This window comes from Fukomys damarensis, unplaced genomic scaffold (assembly GCF_012274545.1).
Source record: "Fukomys damarensis isolate Sample0158 unplaced genomic scaffold, DMR_v1.0_HiC HiC_scaffold_11, whole genome shotgun sequence".
Classification (NCBI taxonomy): Eukaryota; Metazoa; Chordata; class Mammalia; order Rodentia; family Bathyergidae; genus Fukomys; species Fukomys damarensis.
In genome coordinates this window covers 42,713,698-42,721,470 of record NW_022900923.1, presented here as the reverse complement: position 1 = coordinate 42,721,470, position 7,773 = coordinate 42,713,698, and the positions used below count along the sequence as shown (strand labels likewise).

The 7,773-nt window shown below is 54.8% G+C and overlaps 1 protein-coding gene across 1 annotated transcript in view; it reads right to left on the bottom strand.

Annotated features, from left to right (window-relative positions):
- The window catches only part of Sox13 (SRY-box transcription factor 13), a 23,773-nt gene extending 18,418 nt beyond the window's left edge, over nt 1–5,355 (bottom strand). The window contains exon 1 of the mRNA XM_033762180.1: nt 5,337–5,355. The gene's annotated coding sequence lies outside the window, so the exon portion shown is untranslated. The remainder of the gene's footprint in view (nt 1–5,336) is intronic.
- Between the last annotated feature and the right edge of the window lie 2,418 nt (nt 5,356–7,773).

Here is a 7,773-nt window from a genome sequence, read left to right as displayed (position 1 = left end):
AAAAAAAAAAAAAAAAAAAAGTGTGTGCGCACACACACAGACACACACACACACATATCTGGGTGTGGTGGCACACGCCTATAATCCAGGTATTCAGAAGGCTGAGGCAGGAAGACTTCTGGGAGTTCGAGACAGACTGGACTATATACATACTGAGTTCATGGCCAGCCAAAACTTCGTCTCAAACAAAGATAAAGTTAACCACAAGGAGATTCCACTTTACACCATTAGAATGGTTATCACAAAAAAAGAAAAGAAAGAAAGAAAGAGGGAGGGAATAAGTGTTATAATTAGGATGAGGCAAATTCTAGTAGAAAAGTAAAATGTAGCCAGGGACTTAGAGCTCAGTGGTTCTGCCACCTGCCTTGCAAGCACAAGGACTCAAGTTCAATCCCCAGTACAGAAAAAAAAAAAGAAAAAGTAAAATGTTATAGAAAACAGCAGATCCTCAAAAAATTAAACACAGAATTACCATATGATCTAGCAATCTCAATCCCAGGTGTATACTCAAAAGAACTAAAAAGCAGGGTCTTAAAGCATTATCTGAACAACCATGTTCAGTTCCACGTTATTCATGAAAGCCAAAAGATAGGAACAACCCAAGTGTCTACACAGAAATAGATCCACGAAACACAGCACAGGCCTACAACAGGTTAGTCTTAAAAAGGAATGAATGGGGGGAGTATAGGGCCTTGCCAATGCACTATATAACCAGACTTTTTTTTTTTTTTAAATGGTTTCACGGCCAGGCGTGGTAGCGCACACCTGTAATCCCAGCATTTGGGAGGCTGAGGCAGGAGGATCTCGCTGCAAGTTCAAGACCAGCCTGGGCTACATAGTAAGTTCCAGGTCAGTCTCAACTACATAGTGAGACCCTGTCTCAAAATAAATAAATAAATAAACAAACAGGGTTTCGCTAAGTCCTACTGATGACCCTCCTGCCTCAACCTCCCAGAGTGCGAAGATTACAGGAGTGCACACAGCTGAAAGGAAACAAATCTTAACACATGTTACTACATGAATGAACCTTGAAAATAGGCTAAGGGAAATAAGCCAGTCATAAGGGACAAATACTACCCAGACATGGGGTACTTAGAATGATTAAATTCATTTAAGCAGAAGAAGAACAGAGTTACCGCAGCTTAAAGGAGGAAGGAATGGAGAGCCGATTAATGGTACCGAGTATCAGTCTGGGTGACAAGTTCTGTGGACACCTAACACTGTGAACATACCTATGTCCTCCATCTACATACTTTAAAATTATTACAGTAGCACATGTAATGCAACATATACTTTAATATACTTTTTTAAAAATGGGGCTAGGGATTTAGCTCAGAGGCACAGCGCCTGCCTTGCATGTGTGAGGCCCTGAGTTCAATCCCTGGCACCCAAATTTAAAATCACGAACAAGAAACTGCTAATAATTAACTTTCACAGCACTGTTAATCTGCAGGCAGGCAGAAGTGCCCCAGGCAGGGCAGCAGGCCTGGGACCCTAAAGTCACTACTGCAAGTGTCCAGGCCAGACCTGCCCACTAGCCAGGTCTCCCTCACTGTAGGGGCAATTAAAGGCTTCACCCTGCAACCCCGGACAAGCTGGAGCTCGGTTCCTCAGTAGGGAGTCAAAGGGCCAGGTGGAAGGAAGCCGGGGACACAGGAAGATTTCGTTTCCCTGTAAAGTCAGTCCGCAGCTTTCCTGGAAACCCTTCCCTCACGTCTCTCCTAGGTCAATGGGTTCAAGGCCAGCAACAGGTCCAGTTTCCAGAACGAGGGTACCGAGACTATGAGCTACACACGGACACCAGCAGGCCTGTGCTACAGAGGGCAGAGGCCCCTGGAGGACCTTCCTCCTCCTCGGCAAACAACAGGCTGGCCCCAGAGTCCCCGCTCACCCTAAGGTTCATCCACTGCTTCCCTTTTCTTATTTCCTACTTGATCCCTTCCTGGTAAAAAGACTCCCGGTTCCCACCTGGAAGACATCACAGGGCCTTACTTCTAGCCTACACCAGCGGCCTGTGCTCCATGGCTGGGCGAAGCATGTGGCCACGCCAATGACAGCCTAGCCAAGGGGCCCGAGGGATTGATTTCCTACGGAGACAGGAAGACTCGGCATCTTTGCTCTTCTCCCTCCCAGAGGCTGAGGGGTGAACGAGCCCAGGCCCTCCCTACCCCCACAGCCTGCAGCCCTGACCCAGGGAAGGGGTCAGGAAGAACTTAACCCTCTCCCTTCCGGATCTGGCTGTCCACCCTGACAGATAACCCAGAGGGTCTAGAAGGGCCAGGGTGACCCTTCGGAGGTCTGTGCAGAGAGCAGAGGGTCCGAGCTCCACCATGAACTCTGGGTGTAGATTTAGGCAAATCTGAGCCTCTGCTTCGCCACCTCCAAAATGGGAGTCAAGCCCCACACCCCCCAGACCACAAAGGGCCTCAGCACTCAGCACAACGGGACGAACCTCCCAGGTCTCAGATCTTCCATCTGCACAGGGTATGAATTATACTTCTCCTAGAGATAAAATCACAGGCTCCTGGGCCTTGATGCTGTGCAAAGAGGGGTGTTGCTAAGCCTCAATTTCCACCTTCAGGCTGCAGCCCAGGGCAGCACATACAGATGCTCCTCAACGACAGGAAGGATCCCAAACTGAGTGCTGCTCGGGTATCTTCCACAGCAGCAAAACCCCATTTCTAGATGGGGAGATGAAATCTAAGTGGCAGTGGTGGAACCCAACTCAAGATCCGTCTGACCCCAAGTTCAAAACCGCAGTGCAAGAGTCTCTGTGCAGAGGCTGTTTCTCACGGCTCCCCCATCCCCGTGGATCCTCCTCCTGGGGGCTGCGTGTTGCAGGGACAGGCAGCAGGGCGAGGCCTCTCCTGCCCAAGGCTCGACTGTTGCGTGCACGCCCCTGCTGCCTGCACTTCCTGCCAGCCTCCTGCAGGCAGCCGCCCAAGCACTGGAGTCCAAAGGTTGGTATTATAAATTAGTAAAATGCATAACCTAGCAGGGGGCTTGTGCGAACGTGGTAGTTTCATGGGTCAAAGCAGTCCCAGCTACATGTGAAAACTGTCAGTTTTACAAAAATCAGCAGTACCTGGCGAGAACCACCTTCCCCGCTCCAGTTCAGGTGGACAGGAATGGTAGCGCACTCTGGCCCGGACATTTCTGTCGCACCTGGCAACGCCCTGCCTGCAGCTGGCATTGGACAGCTTCTTCCCTTTTCTGGGCTGCTTCCTGGGACCAGCGCAACAGGGTCCACGCCCAGCCATCCTTACCCTGCACGCCACCCTGCCTTGGCAAGAGCTGGGCACTTGGGACAACAGCACTCTCCCCGGCTTGAGGGAAGTGGTCACTCCAATGACAGTGACCACAGCAACAAAAGGCAGCAGCAAACCCCCAGATAAGATCCTCACAGAGGCAGAGCAGCTCAGGATCGTGGCCAGGGCTGCACGGTGCCACTGCCTGTTGCAAGCAAGGGAAGAACCCTGCGGGGCTGAGGGAGGCGTCCTAGTGTCAGGCACACCTCACACTGAAGATACCATTCCTCCTTTCCCAGGTCCTACAGAGGCCATGCTCAGGCCCTGGGTAGGGGGCTCCCCAACACAGCAGTGCCATCCGCACCCCAGGACAAGCCTCCCTCACCACCCACTGCTCCCCCAGCCTCATGTATGGCCCTTCCCACTTTGCAGGTAAAAAGCTCAGCTTCAAGAGAGTTCAAGAGAGTTCGCCAGAACCACAGTCATGAGAGCCAGGATACAAACCCAGCCAGAGTCCTCAGTGCCCAGCCGGCCCACCCAAGACCACCGAGATGGAAAGGGGCTTTGTTCCTTCCTAGACGCAGGACTGGACTCATCTGTGCCAGTGCCTTTCACGTAAGAGACTGCTGAAGTTTACAGGGATCTTACTCATTCAAAAATATACCCAACAGCTGCCCTTTAAAAGAGGCATCTAGCGGTCAATGCTGAGCCACGGAAGTTTGCCCATTCTCCAGAAGACCTCTCAGCCTGGATTCCCCAGGAGGATCACGCTCTCACCGGGCCCCGAGGGACCTAAGCTATGGGCAGCGCGGGTCATGACAGAGAGGGCAAAGCAATATGGCTTTCAGGGCTGCTGACTGTGGCCCCACATCCTGGAGCCCACTAATCTAGCTGTTAGCAAGTGGTTCAGCGCCATTTGAAGGCAGCAAAAATGCCTCTGAATGGAACAGAAAAGAACAGGCTGCCGTTGGGTGCTTTCCAGTGAGAGGCGCTAAAGCCCGAATGAATGAGCCACCCATTCTGAAAGTTCCGTGATACCCCATTGTGAGCAAGGTCCCAGCTCGAAGGCAGGGTCCAAGGTCTCCACCAGCCGCAGTCCAAATGGACTGTCCCATCCCACCCAACAGGGTGTCCTACAGTTGCCCACCTTAGCAGGACACAGAGGACACCATGGGAGGACAGGTCTGTGGCTCCACACTCCACACATTCAACTGAATCGAGCCTGCATCCCCCGCATCCCAACCCCGGGAGGCCCCTGGAGCGCGCCTCGCAGTAGCCAAGGATAGGTGGGCAGTCAGCCAGAGAAGACAGGATGAGCAACCAGCCTCGGGCCAAGCGGCCACCAGCAGTACATGGGGGATGTCAAGATAACAGTCCACACTCGCAGCTGGACACAGGCCCAGGCTCTCTGCTAACCCTGCTCCCTGACTGGCACACGCATTCTTAGCACTGACCTTCCCAGACTCCCCCAGACCTTCGACCACCACCGGGGGGGGGCACCAAGCTTGGAGACCAGACTGAAGATGCACAAAACCACCATTTGGGTGGTTCCCTCTCCCCAGAGTACCCACACCCTTCAGGGGACCAGGCACCACCGTCCCTCCCAGGAGGGTTCCCTCTGCCAGAGTTCCCGACTGTTTGGCCCCATGGCCTCCTGGGGGATGCCAACCCCTGAAGGGCAGCGAGATGTCAGAGTCAAGGCCAAAGAGTTGGGAGGAAGATGTGGGGGAGAAGGGAAGATGGAGACCAACTTACGTGAGGGGTGGGTGGAGGAAGGAGACCTGCCTCCAGGAATGGGGACCAGAGATAAGCCTTGGGAACCATGGGGACAGAGGCCAGCTCGGAGGAAGGGGTGCCCCGGGCCCTGGCCCTGCCTTCTCCATTCTCGTCCGGGACCCCTACACAGCAACAGAGCCCAGGCACCCGTAGAGCTCTATCTGCCACCCTGGATCTCGAAGCCACCCCCAATATTCCACCAGCTCAGCAATTTGCAAGAAGAGGGTTGTTTCGCTCATGCGTGGTTCACTCTTCTCGCCACGAGGGCGGCCATCTCTCTTGCTCCTCCTCTTCCGGGGTTCTCACACATACCTGCTCTCCTTTTCCTCACAGGGCAGCTTCCTCCAGGGCTCCGACCCCATTTCACAGAGAGAAATCTGAAGCCCAAGGAAGGGGAGCCCGCTCACCCCGCTTCTGGGCAATCTGGGGTCCCTTGGGAGTCCAATGCCACCCAGCAGGCGCCTCCCCACACTAGTGCTGTTAAACTGTCCCCTTGCAAGACAACACATCGTCAGCTATAAAACTGTTGATCCAGGCCTCCTTCCGGCCCAGCCTCTTGCTGCATCTCCCCCAGTGTCTTCCCCCACACTGAAAACAGAATGTGCTTGGCTACAGACCCGGATGTAATAAATTGCTAATAACAGACTCTCGATCTGAAAAACAAAACAGACCTCTTCCTTTCCATCCCGCTCATCCTCAACACTAGTTCCTGCAAGGCCCAGGAGAGAAAGGAAAGCCTCCTCAGGCAGTCACTGGGAGGAAATGGATTTCTCCCACCCTCAGGGCCCCAGCAGCTGGCTTCTCCCCACCAGTCCTGCCCTCTGCAACTTGGTTTCCAGTCCCATCGGTAATGGGGCTTCAACCTCACTTTCGCTGGGCACCTGCCAAGTGCCGAGCTCGGAGGATGCCCGACCCCTGACACAGGCAAAGCCAGGCCGCGGGGGCAGGGCAGGGCCGGGAGACGGCGGTGTGGGGCTCCGAGCTCTCCACGGGAACATCGCGATGCTAGATCCGGCCAATGCCAGGGAAAACCCAAGGTGACTCTTCCCAGTCACTGAGCGGGGTCACAGGGGTAAAATGGCACAGGCAGGAGCCCAAAGCCGGAAGCAGTCGTCTTGGGAAAGGGCTGCTCAATGACGAGTCCTGCCGTACCTGGGGGCAGGTTCTAACACGGTCCAGTGCACGGCCTAGATGCAAACTGCATGGACACGTCTCCTGGAAGAAGCCAAGTGGCCTCCCGTTCCTGCTCCTTCCTCCTCTCCCTCTCTTGCCTGTGCAGTTTTCAGGGTACCTGCAAAGCCACCTGACCCCGGGAACCCAGAGCAAGTCCCCAGCCCTACCTCCCAGCACCTCTCCGCACAACTCCTCTCCTGGGCCTCTTTACCTCATGGTTTACCTCATGGCCACCTGACAACCACAAGCACAGGGCAGGAGGGAAAACAGCACGTCCACGCGGACACCACCACACTGGCAAGCTCCAGGGGCATCGAGAAGGGTGCAGACACCCTTCCAGACCTGCTCTTGGGCTCGGCTCCTCGCAGTCTGGTGCCCAGTGGGAAGCAGGTGTCCCTCCACACTCCCGGTCCTTCCCACACCTGTTTTTCAAATCCAATGGAGGAAGATGCCAGGGAAGGAGGCAAGCCCCACACCACCTGGCGACCCCACCTCCCTGAACCCCGACCTCTCCCTCTGTGAGGGGAGGCAGCTGGATGCTTTTCGGCCTCCCTAATTCGCAGTAGGGCCCAGCACAGATACAAGGCTGTGAAGCTGCAAAGAGTAGCGGGGTGATGGGGCTACCCTCACCTGCTCCACCACAGCCTGGCACTCCTCTGACCTAGGGAGGGGTCTACACACCCGTACAGATCCAGGAGACCGAGTGATCCTAGGTGACCGACTGAAGGGCGCACAGGCCATCAGAGCAGAGGCCAGATGGGGGCCTCGGTCTCAGCTGGCACCCACAGCCCCAGCACAGCCATGGCGGGGAGGGCAAGAGTGCCCAACGGGCTTCTCACAGGAAGCACCGTGGGACAGCTGTAGGGGTCTCCCGCACGGATGGCTGTCCTGCCGCAGTCTGGTACCCTGAAAGGGGCCCTGACGGCAAGCACCAGCCCCCCTGCACTAGGCCAGGGGTCCAGGGAAGCCCAGCCCCTCACCTCTAGAACCCATGTAAGGAGAGACGGAATCCTCAGCTGCTGTTACAGAGACGGGGGCCTAGGCAGGTCTATGCCCCGGGCCAGCTCACACAGGGAGTAGCTACTCTGCATCTGGCTGGCCAGTTTCTCTCATTTATTTTTCCCAGTACTGGAGATTAAACTCACACTAAGCCTCCATAACCCAGGCATTTTTTTGTGTTTTATTTTTAGACAGGGTCTCCCAAAGTTGCAAAGTCGCCCAGGATAAGCTCAAACTCCTGATCCTCTTGCCTCAGCCTCCCAGAGTGCTATAGGATTGCAGGTGTTCACAACTACACCCTGCTTCCTCCAATCTTTAGAGCACCCGCCACAGGGAAATATCACTGCCCGGTGTGAATCAGGAAAATCCAGCTCAGAGAAATCAGGTAGGGAGACCGCTACAGCCGTCCCGCGGCCACTTCCTGCACCTCGGGCAGGAGGGCCCCTTGCACCCTTTCTCCCCATGAGAAGATTCAAAATCCAGGGCTGGGGATTTAGCTCGGTGGTTCCACCACCTGCCTCGCAAGCGTAAGGACCTGAGATCGATCCCTGGTACAAAAAAAAAAAAAAAAAAAAAA